Source organism: Tachyglossus aculeatus, chromosome 3 (genome assembly GCF_015852505.1).
Source record: "Tachyglossus aculeatus isolate mTacAcu1 chromosome 3, mTacAcu1.pri, whole genome shotgun sequence".
Classification (NCBI taxonomy): domain Eukaryota; kingdom Metazoa; phylum Chordata; class Mammalia; order Monotremata; family Tachyglossidae; genus Tachyglossus; species Tachyglossus aculeatus.
The window spans coordinates 8,782,644-8,797,101 of record NC_052068.1 but is presented as its reverse complement, the minus strand read 5'-3'; the positions used below and the strand labels follow the sequence as shown (position 1 = coordinate 8,797,101).

Sequence of the window (14,458 nt, the reverse complement as noted above, 5' to 3'; positions counted from 1 at the left end):
TAGAGACAAGAAAATCAGAATAGACAGTCCCCTGTCCCTCATGAGGCTCACTGTTTAAGAGGGAAGGAAAACAAATACCTAATCCCCATTGTGCAGATGAGGAAGCGAGAACTCAGAAAACCTGAGTTACCCCAGGTCACACAGCAGGCAAGTGGCAGAGGCAGGATTAGAATCCAGGTTCTTTGACTCCGAGGCCTGCAAACTTTACACCAGGCTAAGCTAATATGCACATATCTCTAGACTGGAAGCTCGCTGTGGGCAGGGAACATGTCTGTTTATTGTTGTATTGTACTCTCTCAAGCGCTTAGTACAATGTTCTGAACACAGTGAGCTCTCAATAAATACATTTGAATGAATGAATGAACGAAAGTGGTCAGAATGGGTACAAAGACATAAGCCTTGTTAAAATAGCATCTCGTCCAGGAGGCCTTTCCCAACTACGGCCTCACATTCCCTACTCCCAAAGCAGCATGGTCTGATGAACGGGGCACAGGCCAGGGAGTCAGAAGTCACTGGGTTCTAATCCTGACTCTGCCACTTTGTCTGCTGTGTGACCTCGGGCATGTCACTTCACTTCTCTGTGCTTCAGTTACCTCATCTGGAAAATGGGGATTAAGACCGTAAGCATCATGTGGGACAGAGACTGTGTCCAACGTGACTAGCGTGCATCTACCCCAGAGCTTAGAGCAGTACGTGACACACAGTAAATGCTTAACAAATACCATCATTATTTTGCATTCAGACCTGTACCCTTTAATAATAATAATAATAATAATAATAACAATAGCATTTGTTAAGTGCTTACTGTGTGCAAAGCACTGTTCTAAGCACTGGGGAGGATACAAGGTAATCAGGTTGCACCACGTGGGGCTCACAGTCTTAATCCCCATTTGACAGATGAGGTAACTGAGGCACAGAGAAGTAAAGTGACTTGCCCAAAGTCACATAGCTGAAAAGCAGGGGATCCGGGATTTGAGCCTGTGACCTCTGACTCCCCAGCCCATGCTCTTTCCACTGAGCCATGCTGCTTCTCTCAATAACCCTTTAATAATCATAATAGTTGATTGATAACAATAATAATATTAATGGATTGACTGCAGAACATTGTAGTTGAAAGAGGACAATAGAGTAAGGAGGCACAATTCCTGCCCTCAAGGAGACTAGCAGGAAAGATGAGGGCAAAATGATTTATAGGTGAGAAGAATATTTTCTCACAAATAAATGGTCCCTTACACATTATGCAGCCTCTCGGGAAGAGCAGAGATGGGAACATCCCTATTTCAGAGCAAAATGGAGTGGTAATAATAATGATAATAATAATGACCATAACAATGATAACAATGCAGAACACTGTACTAAGTGCTTGAAAGCTCACCTCTTCCAGGAGGCCTTCCCAGACTGAGCCCCCTTTTCCTCTGCTCCTCCTCCCCTCCCCATTGCTGACTCACTCCCTCTGCTCTACCCCCTCCCCTCCCCACAGCACTTGTGTATATATGTACCTATTTATTATTCTATTTAATTTATTATGTGTATATATCTATAATTCTATTTATTTATTTTGATGCTATTGATGCCTGTCTATTTGTTTTGTTTTGTTGTCTGTCTCCCCCTTCTAGACTGTGAGCCCGTTGTTGGGTAGAGATTGTCTCTATCAGTTGCCAAATAGTACTTTCCAAGCGCTTAGTACAGTGCTCTGCACACAGTAAGCGCTCAATAAATACCACTGAATGACTGAATGAATGAATGAATGGTATTGTGGGCAGAACACACTACTAAATGCTTGGGGGAGTACAGTAGAAAAGGTAAACATGATTCCTGCCCTCAAGGAGTTTACAGATTAGAGGGGGATCTTCATCAATAAGTCAATCAATCAATCAATCAATCAATCCCTTTTACTAAGTGCTTACTGTGTGCAGAGCACTATATTAGTGTTTGGGAGAGTACGATAGAACAGAATTGGTAGGCACATTCTTAGATTGGTAGGCACATTCCAATAATATCTTTATTCACTTTCCGCCACTGAGGAAGGGACTCTTCAAAGCACAGAAAACTGACTAGCATGTCTTAGTTTCCTACTTTGAGAAATTAGCAACCTCAAAGGCTTGCAAAATAGTAACCAATGGGAACTTCTTTCTTTCTTCATGGTGTTGGTTAAGTGCTTACTTATATGTTTAGCACTAGTCTAAGAGCTAGGGTAGATACAAGTTTATCGAGTTGGACACAGCCCCTGTCCCATATGGGGCTCGAAGTCTACATAGGAGGGAGTAGGATTTAATCCCTTTTACAGTTGAGGAAACTGAGGACCAGGGAATAATAACTGTGGCATTTGTTAAGCGCTTACTGTGTGCCAGGCACTGTACTAAGCACTGGGGTGGATACAAGCAAATGGGGTTGGACACAGTCCCAGTTAAGCGAAGTGAATTGCTAAAGGTCACACAGCAAGCAACTGGCAAAGCTGGGATTAGAACTCAGGTCCTCTGGCTCCCAAGTCCATGCTCTTTCAATTTGGCCACTGCTGATGGGATTCCTTAAGTGCTTAGTACAGTGCTGTGCACATAGTAAGCGCTCAATAAATACGATCAAATCAATGAATGAATTTCTACAGAACTCTGCATGCAAAGAAGGCACCTCTCATTCCTTCATTCAACTGTATTTATTGAGCCCTTACTGTGTGCACAGCACTGTATAAGCCTTTGGGAGAGGATACTACAACCATAAAAAGAGACCATTCCTGCCCACAGCAAGCTTTCAGGCTAGTTAAGGAGACAATTAAATAGCAATACATAAATTACAGATCTGGACATAAGTGGTGTGGCGCTGGGAGGGAGGAATGAATAAAGGGAGCAAGTCAGGAAGATGCGGAGGGAGTGGGAGAAGAGGAAAGGGGGACTTAATCAGGGAAGGCCTCTTGGAGGAGATGGGTCTTCAATAAGGCTTTGAAGGATGGGGGAGAGTTATTGTCTGTCAGAATTGAGGAGGGAGGGCATTCCAGGACAGAGGCGGGATTTGGGCAAGGGGTCGGGGGTGAGACAGGCAAGTTGGATGCACAGTGAGAAGGCTGGCATTAGAGAGGCGAAGTTGTGGGCTGGATTGTAGTAGGATAGTACTGCGGTGAGGTAGGACGGGGCAAGGTGTTTGAATGCTTTAAAGCCGATGGTGAGGAGTTTTTGTGTGATGTGTAGGTGGATGGGCAACCACTGGAGTTTCTTGAGGAGCGGGGAAACATGTCCTGAGCGTTTTCAGTAGAAAAGTGATCTGGACAGCAGAGTGAAGTATGGATTGGACTGGGGAGAGACAGGAGTCTGGGAAGTAAACAAGGAGGCTGAAACAGTAATCAAGGTGGGAGAGGAGCAATGTGGTAGCATTTTGGATGGAGAGGAAAGGGCAGATTTTAGCAATCTTGCAAAGGTGGAACTGATGAGATTTAGTGATGGATTGAATATGTGGGTTGAATGAGAAAGAGGAGTCAAGAACACCTGACCCTCAGGCATAAGCACGAGCTCATCCTCAACATCTGGAGCTCTGAGGAAATGCAGAACACTTCAAAAATGTCACCAAATCACCCCCCTCAGAAAGAAAGTGCCGACATGAGAAACAGCTGGGGAAGCTCCCTGTTTTCTCTCATCATCAGCAAGATTCTACTCCAAATTCTGTGCCGGGCACGCATGAACCCAGGGGAATTTGGTTAACCCAAGGATTCATCAAAATCCTTAATTGATGAGGAATGGAAACTGTGATTAATTCCCCCCCACCCTGTATATTCTTTCCCTCTAGACTGTAAACTCACTGTGGGCAGGGACAGTGTCTGTTTATTAAGGTATTGTACTCTCCAAGTGCTTGGGGATGGAGTGGGAATTTGAAGGTGCTTTATGTGACCCTTGCTCCATCACCAATGGGAGAAGAGCCAGGCTGTGAGCATGTTTGGGATCTGTTGAAATTACTCTTTGCCCTTGTGCTTGAGGATTAAAAATGGCAATCTGGATGTGGAATTCAAATTCACTATCAGTCACCTCCACTGTACTGTACTCTCCCAAGCGCTTAATACAGTGTTCTCCACAAAGTATTATTATTATTATTATTATTATTATTATTGTTATCCGAGTCATTTCCTATTCACAGCAACTCCATATATATATTTTGTCCAGAATGTCTTGTCCTCTGTCATAATCCACAACTTTTCTAACAGTTCTTCCATTACCATTGTTATGGTCTCTATCCAACTAGCTGCCCATTTGCCTCTTCCACATTTTCCCTGGATTTTTCCTAGCATTAGTATCTTCTCCAGAGAATTAGTCCTACTGATTATGTGTCCAAAATATGCTAATCTAAGTCAAGTCATTTGGCCTTCCAAAGACCACTTTGGTTTAATTTGCTCTAAAATCCATTTGTTTGTCTTTTAGGCAGTCTATGGTATTGGCAAAAGTTTTCTCCAACACTGTATTTCAAAAGAATTGATAAAATGATCAAAGTGTTGATCAAAGACAGTGCCAGAGACTCAGGTTTTCACTGTGTGCAAGGAGGTAATGGTAAACCACTTCTGTATTTTTACCAAGAAAACTCTATGGATACACATCTGCACACAGTAAGGGCTCAATAAATAACACTGATTGAGCGATTCACTTCTTTACACTATTTGTTTAAGTGCTTACTATGTGCCAGGCACTGTACTAAGTGTTGGGGTAGATATATGCTAATCAGGTTGGACACAGTCTCTGTCCCACATGGGGCTCACAGTCTTAATCCCCATTTCACAGATGAAGTCACTGAGGCACAGAAAAGTTAAATGCCTTACTATGAACTTGGAACCACATCCTTTGGTCATTTGATATTCGCCCCACTCCCAACCCCACAGCACTTAAGTACATATCTTTAAATTATATATTATACATTATAAACTACTTATTTATTCATATTAAAGTATGTCTTCCCCCCAGACTGTAAGCTCTTTGTGGGCAGGGAACACGTCTGTTCATTTTGCTTTACTGTACTCTCCCAAGCACTTAGTACAGTGCTCTGCACAAAGTAAGTGTTCAATAAATATCACTGATTGATTTATTGATTGATAGAACCAAGGCCCGCACCCTATCCACTAGGTCACGCTGTCTTCTCAGACAATGTAATGTAGCAGTGGGCTGATGGGAAATAATAATGATTGTGGTATTTGTTAAGCCCTTACTATGTGCCAAGCACCATTCTAAGTACTGGGGTAGGTACAAGCTAATCAGGTTGGACACAGTCCCTGTCCCACATGGGGCTCACAGTCTTAATCCCCACTTTAAAGGTGAGGTAGCTGAGGCACAGAGAGAAGTGAAGTGACTTCCCCAAGGTCACCCAGAAGATAAGTAGCAGAGCCGGGATTAGAACGGATCATGGCAGAGGAGAACTATTTTTATGAACCCACAATGTGGAAGGATGTGACTGCCAGGAACTAGACTTTTCATCCACGCTCACATGCCTGCTTATTGAGCACTGTGTGCAGAGCTTTGAACTAAAGTCTTGGGAGAGTACAACACGATATAACAATGTAACAGACATATTCCCTGCTCGCTATGAGCTAATGGTCTAGAAGGGGAGACAGACATTAATAGAAATAAATAGATTTACCGATATGGAGATAAGTGCTGTGGGCTGGGAGGACGGATGAAAGAAGGGAGCAAGTTGGGGTGACACAGAAGGAAGTGGGAAAAGAGAAAAGGAGGGCTTAGTCAGGGAAGGCCTCTGGGAGGCCTCTGGGAGGAGATGAGCCTTCAATAAGGCTTGAAGAGGGGATTTGAGGAGGGAGGGCATTCTATTCATTCATTCATTCAATCATATTTATTGAGTGCTTACTGTGTGCACAGCACTGTACTAAGCGGTTGGGAAGTATAATAATAATAATAATAATAATGGCATTTATTAAGTGCTTACTATGTGCAAAGCACTGTTCTAAGTGCTGGGGAGGTTACAAGGTGATCATCATCATTATCATCATCATCAACCGTATTTATTGAGCTCTTACTGTGTGCAGAGCACTGTACTAAGCACTTGGGAAGTACAAGTTGGTAACATATAGAGAAAGTCTCTACCCAGCAGTGGGCTCACAGTTGTCCCACAGGGGGCTCACAGTCTTAATCCCCATTTTAAAGATGATGTAACTGAGGCACAGATAAGTTAAGTGACTTACCCAAGGTCACACAGTTGACAATTGGCAGAGCTGGGCTGTTGTAGGAGAGAAGCAAGGTGAGGTAGGAGGGGGCAAGGGGATTGAATGCTTTAAAGCCAGTGGTGACGAATTTCTGTTTGATGCAGAAGTGGATGGGCAACACTTGGAAGTTCTTGAGTAGTGGGGAAACCTGGACTGAACGTTTTTGTAGAAAAACTCCCTTCCACATTAGGTGCTTGTGTACTTAGTAGAGTGCTTAGTACATAGTAAATGCTTAATAAACTGCACTGAATTAAACCGCCCATGAGATGAGCTTTAAACCAGATTTTCTGCATGTCCAGAGACTATGAGCAGCTAAACTCTCTCTTGACTAAGGAATCAAACAATCAATCAATAAAGGGTATTTACTGAACTCTTACGGTGTACAGAAGACTGTACTAAGCTTTTGGGAGAGTACAGCAGAGTTCATAGACATGATTCCTGCCTTCTAGGAGGTTACAGCATAGTGGGGGAGGCAGACACTAAAATGAATTACAGGTAGGTGGAAGAAAGAAAAGGGAATAGGCTAGTAATAATAATAATGATGCTAATAAGCATCATAATAGAGAAGCAGTGTGGCTTAGTGGAAAGAGCATGGACTTGGGAGTCAGTGGTCATGGGTTCTAATCCCGGCTCCACCACTTGTCAGCTGTGTGACTTTGGGCAAGTCACTTAACTTCTCTGAGCCTCAGTTCCCTCATCTGTAAAATGGGGATTAAGATTAAGACAATGAGCCCCATGTGGGACAACCCTGATTACCTTGTATCCCCCCACCCCCAGCGCTTAGAACAGTGCTTGGCACATAGTAAGCGCTTAACAAATACCAACATTATTATTATTATTAATGGTATTTGTTAGGCACGCACTGTATTAAGCCCTGGGGTGGATACAAGCAAATGGGGCTGGACACAGTCCCTGTCTCATGTGGGGCTCACATCCCCATTTACCAGATAAGTAACTGAGGTCCAGAGAAGTGAAGTGACTTGCCCAGGGTCACACAGCAGATAAGTAGCAGAGCTGGTATTTGAATGCTGGACCTTCTGACTCCCAGGCCCATGTTCTATCCACTACACCATGCTGCTTTCTTAATAATAATAATAATAATAATAATAATAATAGTAATAATAATAATAATAATCATTGTGGCATTTGTTAAGCACTTACTAGGTGTAAGTGTACTAAGCGCTGGGGTGGATACCAGCAAATCGGCTTGGATACAGTCCCAATCCCACGTGGGGCTCACAATCTCAATCCCCATTTTACAGATGTGGTCACTGAAGCCAACAGAAAGTGAAGTGACTTGCCCAAGTTCACACAGCAGACAAGTGGCAGAGCCAGGATAGGCACAGGAGTTGCTAGTTCGTCTTTTCTCCCACAGGTTTGAGGGCTTAAAGAGTACTATTTTTCCTGCATTTGTTTGTCAGTGAACAGTGCCAATAGCATGAGGGGCAGGAACATCAATCCCATCCAGCCAAAGCTTGACTGGGACCCAACGAATCCAACACTTTCAGGGTAGGAAAGAATCCCTCTTTTGGCATTGGCTCCGATCCGCCAGAAAGATAAAAAGGGGTCATCCCTTGGAATAGTAGTTGCGACCAACGTCTGAGTTCACTTCCTGATTACTGCTTCCTGCCATCACAAGTTTCTAGCTCTGCTTCCCTAGACTTTTTGTTTGCTTGGTATTTGTTTATTTTTATTTTTTTATTTATTTGTTAAGTGCTTGCCACAAGCCAGGCACTGTACTAAACACTGGGGTAGATACAAGCTAATCAGGTTGGACACAGTCCCTGTAATTCATTCATTCATTCAATCATATTTATTAAGCGCTTACTGTGTGTAGAGCACTGTACTAAGCTCTTGGGAAAGTACAGTACAGCAATAGAGAGTGACAATCCCTGTCCACAAGGAACTCACAGTCTAGAGGACAGTCTAGAGGATTGTCCCACATGGGGGCTCACATTCTTAATCTCCATTTGACAGACGGATAACTGAGGCCCAGAGAAGTGAAGTGATTTGTCCAAGGTCATCCCGCAGACAAGTGGCAGAGTCAGGATTAGAACCCAGGTCCTTCTGACTCCCAGGCCTGGGTTCTATCCACTAAGCCACTCTGCACTGGATGATGAACCTATCCCTCCACATTATGCATACACTCAATGTCCCCTGCATCTCTAAAGTAGAACTGGGTGTGTTTCTATTATAAAAACACTGCTGAAAACACGTACTCTACAGAACATGGGCATTTCAAATGGTTCCCTACGACTAATAATGATAATACCGGTAGTGGTATTTGTTAAGTGCTGTCTAGGTACCAAGCACTGTGTAACTACTGGACAGATACAAGATAATCATATCAGACAAAATTCCTATCTCATACGGAATCCTAGTCTAAGAGGGAGGGAATATATACTTAATCCCCATTTCACAGAGGGAGGAAATTGAGGCAAAGAGAGGTCAAGTGACTAGTCCAAGGTGGTACTGCAAAAATAGAATGGCCTAGTGGAATGAGCCCAGGCCTGGGAGTCACCGGACAGTGGTTCTAATTCCAGCTCCAGCACTTGTCTGCTGTGTGACCATGGGCAAGTCACTTCACTTCTCTGGGCCTCAGTTACCTCATCTTTAAAATGGGGACTAAGACTGTGAACCCCATGGGGGACAGGGATATGTTTAAACTGATAACCTTGTAACTACCCCAGTGCTGAGCTTGGCACACAGTAAGCACTTAACAAACATCGTGATCATTATTACTATTTTTACGCCATAAAAGAGTTGGTAGACACTGTCGCTATCTGTTGCCAGACTGTGCTTTCCAAGCACTCAGTACAGTGCTCTGCAAACATAAGAGCTCAATAAATACGACTGAATGAATGAATCCCTTGCCCACGATGAGCTGGTTTGGTTCTTGTGCTCAGCATTGCTTCTGAATATCCACTCAAAGACATATCAAATACGCCTGCCTCCAAACTGGACTCAACACTTTGAAACTCTACCTTTTCCTCTACCGTAAAAACATAGTCTACCTCATCTCGACTACGATATCAAAATGGAGGCCAATTTGCCCTATCACATCCACTGGATTTTAAACCCCTGCGATTCAAATAGAGGCTTGGCCATTAAATCAATTTAGTACTTCATAGATCTTTTCCTATATAATAAACTCAGGGATAGCCAATTCAATCTGGTGAGGGAGCCTCCTGCCCATTTCATTTAGTATTATCCAGGTCGCGTGGTAACAGGTTGCATTTAGCATGTCTCCGTCAGAGCGGTTGTTCCGCGTCTCCGGGAATCTCTGTAGCTGCCTCAAAAATGAGGGATGATTGATTTACAAAGTACTGAATTTCAAATTTCATAGTCTCGGGCTAAACATGAAATAATTGGACCAAGTTGTTCCCTTGTCTGACCCGGCCCAATCAAATCCCTTTCAAGGTTGGCTGCCGGCTTGAGAAATATGTGTGTGATTTCATTTTGTCTCCCGTCCAACATCCAATGTTAGAAGTTAATTAAATTGCTTGTCCATTGTAGTCATCCACTCTGAAAGCTAATGATATTCTGTTCCTGAATTAAAGAGAATTTTATAAAGCCTGCGCTATGGAACCGGGGCGGGTTGGAGTTTGAGACGCTGAACTCCTGTCGGGGCTCTGGGCCGGGGCTCTTCTAATTGGGATACACAATCGAGATTTCTGTGTCTGCCAATGCAGAGGACAATTCGTTCTGACAAGGAGCCTAAACGCTCTGTACAATGGCAACTTAATACTATCTCGTGTTGGACTCTCATATATTCTCGAGAATTAATAACCCCGTTAAAACGGCGAATTACCATAACAAAAATGAGGTGTGGTTCAATGAGATGGCTTGTAGAGACAAAGGCTTGAAGAACAAGATGATTCTCTTTGTGTGCGTCTCTCTCTCTCTCTCTCATGGGTGGGCTGAGGAGGGAGGAAGTCATCTTTGAAGACCTACATGCCATCATGGTGATTTTTGTAACAGGGGTCTGGAGGTGGTTTGAGATTTTCAGGTCACATCTGAGTGACCCGACTGTGTTTCTCGTTGTGGGCCGGGGATGTGTAGGCTCACTGTTCTATCGAACTTTTCCAAGCGCTGAGTACAGCGCTCTCCGCACACAGTAAGAACTGGATAAATACAACTGAATGTGTGAAAGAATGGAGGACGGAGCCACTGAATGGGTCTGTCTGCCTGGGCAGATTCTCAGGCTGGACTTTTTCCTGGCTGGATCGTGGAGGCCAGTGGCAGAGAGGATAGACTTTCCCACTGTGAAGGACCCTCCGGTTCAGTTTTGAGATTTTTGGTTCAAGTAACTTTCATTCACCCATTCATTCAATCCTACTTATTGAGCATTTACTGTGTACAGAGAATGCTGTACTACATATTTAGGAGAGTACAATATAACAATAAACAGACACGTTCCCTGCCCACAAGAAGCTAACAGTCCGGTGGGGGAGACAGACGCTAGCAGAAGAATAGATTAGAGGGGGCTGGGGGGCTTGTGCAGTTAAAATTACATCCTCTTGTCCCTTGACAGTTTTGTGTCTTATTAGTTGGAATAAAATGAGATGTTAAAATCTGAGCTGCCCTTTCCAAAGCACCGTAATTAGTTACTGAAAAACAACAAATAGTCTGGCTGTTTCAAGGACAAGTCCGCACTGATTCTCTTCTCACTTAGGACTCCGCACAAGGGAAAGGGCCGGACAATAATCCCCTCAACTATACTTGGGCGGTAGCCAAGCTGTTAGCTTGCAGTGTGCTCAGACTAAAAATTAAAAGGATTCCTCCAAATCGGTTAACATGATTTAGCAGAGTGTTCCTTCATGGTCTTAGTCTAAAAGACTAAGAGGTGTGGCTTAGTGGACAGAGCATGGGCCTGGGATTCAGAAGGACCTGGGTTCTAGTTCCGGCTCGGCCACATGTCTGCTGTGTGACCCTGTCACTTCACTTCTCTGGGCCCCAGTTCCCTCATCTGGAAAATTCATTCTTTCATTCAATCGTTTTTACTGAGCACTTACTGTGTGCAGAGCACTGTACTAAGGGCTTGGAAAGTACAATTCGGCAACAGATAGAGACAATCCCTATCCAACAATGGGCTCAAAGTCTAGAAGGGAGAGAGAGACATCAAAACAAAACCAGTAGATGGCATCAATAGCATAGCATAGCATAGCATAGCATAGCATAGCAGTGAGAAGCAGCGTGGCGCAGTGGAAAGCGAACGGGCTTGCGAGCCAGAGGTCATGGGTTCTAATCCCGGCTCTGCCATTTGTTAGCTGTGTGACTCTGGGCAAGTCACTTAACTTCTCTGGGCCTCAGTTATCTCATCTGTAAAATGGGGATTAAGACCGTGAGCCCCATGTGGGACAACCTGATCATCCTGTACCCCCCACCCCAGCACTTAGAACAGTGCTTCGCACATAGTAAGTGCTTAACAATGCCATCATCATTATTAGTAGTAGTAGACAGGCATCAATAGCATTGAAAATGAGAGCGTGAGCCCCATGTGGGACAGGAACTGTGTCCAACCTGATTAACTTGGATCTACCACAGCACTTTCCCCTCTCAGGGTCGCACCTGGAGAGTTTCCAGTCCTCTACCAGTCTTGGCTACAGGAGGGAGGGTCAAGCAGAGGCCTGTCCATTCCATTCCTAGCTTGACTAGTGGCTAGCGAGTGGCAGGCAACCTGCTACAAGTCAAAACTCACCCATGCTGGGCAGCAGCAGCACGGGAGAGAGTCGAGGGAGGAGGCTCGAGTTGACTGCGTGGAAGGAGGCGATGGTAAACCACTTCCGAATTTTTACCAAGAAAGCTCTATGGTTCCACTACCAGAACGACTGCAGGTGGCGGTGGGGTGTTCTGGGAGAGATGTGTCCATGGTGTCGCTATGGGTTGGAAATGACTCGATGACAAAAGACAAGACCCCAGCACTTAGAACAGTACTTTGCACATAGTAAGTGCTTAACAAGTACCATTATTATTATTATTATTATTATCATTATTATTATTATTATTATTATTAAAAACGGTAGTTTCAACAGGAAGATACCCAAGAAACTGATTTTTGTAGAGGAGAAGGTGCAAGCTTTGGTGAGATGGAAAGTCAGATGCACACAACTGTTATTTCAAGAGACCTTGGAAAAAGTTCACTCCCTCGATAAAAATTTTAACTGACCAGCTGATAACGGCTTCATCTAGAGAACATGCCTGCTTCTAGAAATTGGCTCATATCAATGTCTGTCTTCCCTTTTAGATTGTCAGCTCATTGTGGGCAGAGAATGTTTGTTATTTTGTTCTATCATCCTCCCCCCAGTGTTTAGTACAGTGCTCTGCACACAGTCAAGCCAAAGGCAGATGAAGACCTACTTCTCCACCCGGTGAGAGTGGCAGAGGATCTCAGAGCAGACATATTTGCTGATCATTCATTCCTCTTACTAATAACCACACAATACTCAAGCAAATATTCTTATACTCACTTTCCCCCTCAACCTTAATCACATCCATCCCTGAGCTTAGTACAGTTCTTAGCACATAGTGAGCACTTAACAAATATCACAGTTGTTGTTATTATTATTGTATCATACACAGCAGAGCCCTGGGCATATAGAGATAATAAATTTGTTTGGATGAAGATGGTGAAACACTTTTCTTGGACTTTCTGCTTTGTACAGACAGAGAGCAGGGAATGTGACTACCAACTCGGCTATACTGTACCCTCCTGAGTGCTTAGTGCAGTGCTCTGCATACAGTAAGAACTCAATAAATACCACTGATGGATTTAATATTAAGTTCAAACCTTGGGGAAGGGAATTTTGAGGTTTTCCTACATTCAGTATTTCATTTGTAATATCAAGGCCTTTTTTTTTCCTGAGATATGTGTGCACCATGAAAGCAGCATTTTCAAAAATAAAATTTTCACAAACAGCAGCTTTTAATCATTAACCTCACCAAAGAGAGAAGATCTCAGGACATAAAACAATAATTATAGGTCATCTTATTTTTAATTATGACATTTACTTCATCAAGTTACATTTTTTCATATCCAAATGGTTACAAATGCCGATCGATAAACTTTCATGTGAATTAAATCATGTGTGGGCTTTGCATCATAATTAAAATCCCTTTGACTTTTGATCTTTTGTCCTTTAGAAATCATTAGTATTTCAATCACAATTTCATTTTTATAAATGTTCCAGCGAAACATATTATGTGCATTATGGATATAGGATAATTAAAGTAAAATGTATCTTAAAAGATGGCCAACATCGAACATAAGCTGTTTACAAACTCCCTACTACCATTAGGAGAGTCCAGTGAATACAAAATGTTACTGAAATGCTTTAATTGATTTTCAAATTTCAATTACGTTGGGCAATCACCATTTACTTCTATATCAAATCATTTAACCTTCAAGGTTTCATTACATAAAAATGTTCAAATTGGAAGTTGTTCTAAGAGCTTGTAGAAAAAAAGGAAAATTCTGAATTCTACATTATACATGCAAAACAATTGCTTCAGAAAAGCAATGAATCACAGCACTTAGCATAGCAATCGATGCTCTTGGGTTGCAGGTTAACTTCAGAGTTTAATTCAGATTTTAAAGTGAATGGGCTTTTATTCAACCAGGCTTTTCTGCTGGGCTCAGAAAAAGGGATCTAGCATAGAGTGAATTTAATACTGTGGTTCATATCCGTAATTTATTTATTTATGTTAATATAATAATAATCATAATTATCGTGGCAGGAACTATACTAAACGCTGGGGTGGATACAAGCAAATTGGTGAACTCCTTGGTGAAGAGAAGCAGCATGGTGTAATGGATAGAGCACGGGCCTGGGAGTCAGAAGGTCCTGGGTTCTAATCCCTGCTCTGCCACTTGTCTGCTGTGTGACCTTGGGCAAGTCACTTCACTTCTCTGGGCCTCAGTTCCCTCAGCTGTAAAATGGGGATTGAGACTGTGAGCCCCATGTGGGGCAGGGACTGTGTCCAACCTGATTTGTTCATATCCAGCCCAGCGCTTAGTAGAGTGCCTGGCCCATAGTAAGCACTTAACAAATACCATAATCATCATCAGGGTCCATGCTCGGTGCATTATTTAAAATTCCCCTTGAGTTGAGTACACTACCAGACACACTGGGATAATGTTCATGATGGTATTTATTAAGCACTTAGCATGTGTCAAGCATTGTCCTAAGCGCTGGGATCAGCTTTATACTGGGCACCTGGTAAACCAATAAGCTCGTTGTGGGCAAGGAATGCACCTGTTTATTGTTGTATGTA

At 43.1% G+C, this 14,458-nt stretch overlaps 1 protein-coding gene and 1 non-coding gene across 2 annotated transcripts in view; one reads left to right on the top strand and one right to left on the bottom strand.

The window, feature by feature from the left end:
- The window catches only part of INPP5A (inositol polyphosphate-5-phosphatase A), a 610,446-nt gene that overhangs the window by 275,981 nt on the left and 320,007 nt on the right, over positions 1-14,458 (bottom strand). The window lies entirely within an intron of this gene.
- Positions 11,738-11,875, top strand: LOC119926383. Its single transcript, XR_005450264.1, has one exon. It is a non-coding gene; the product is annotated as a small nucleolar RNA SNORA7 (small nucleolar RNA).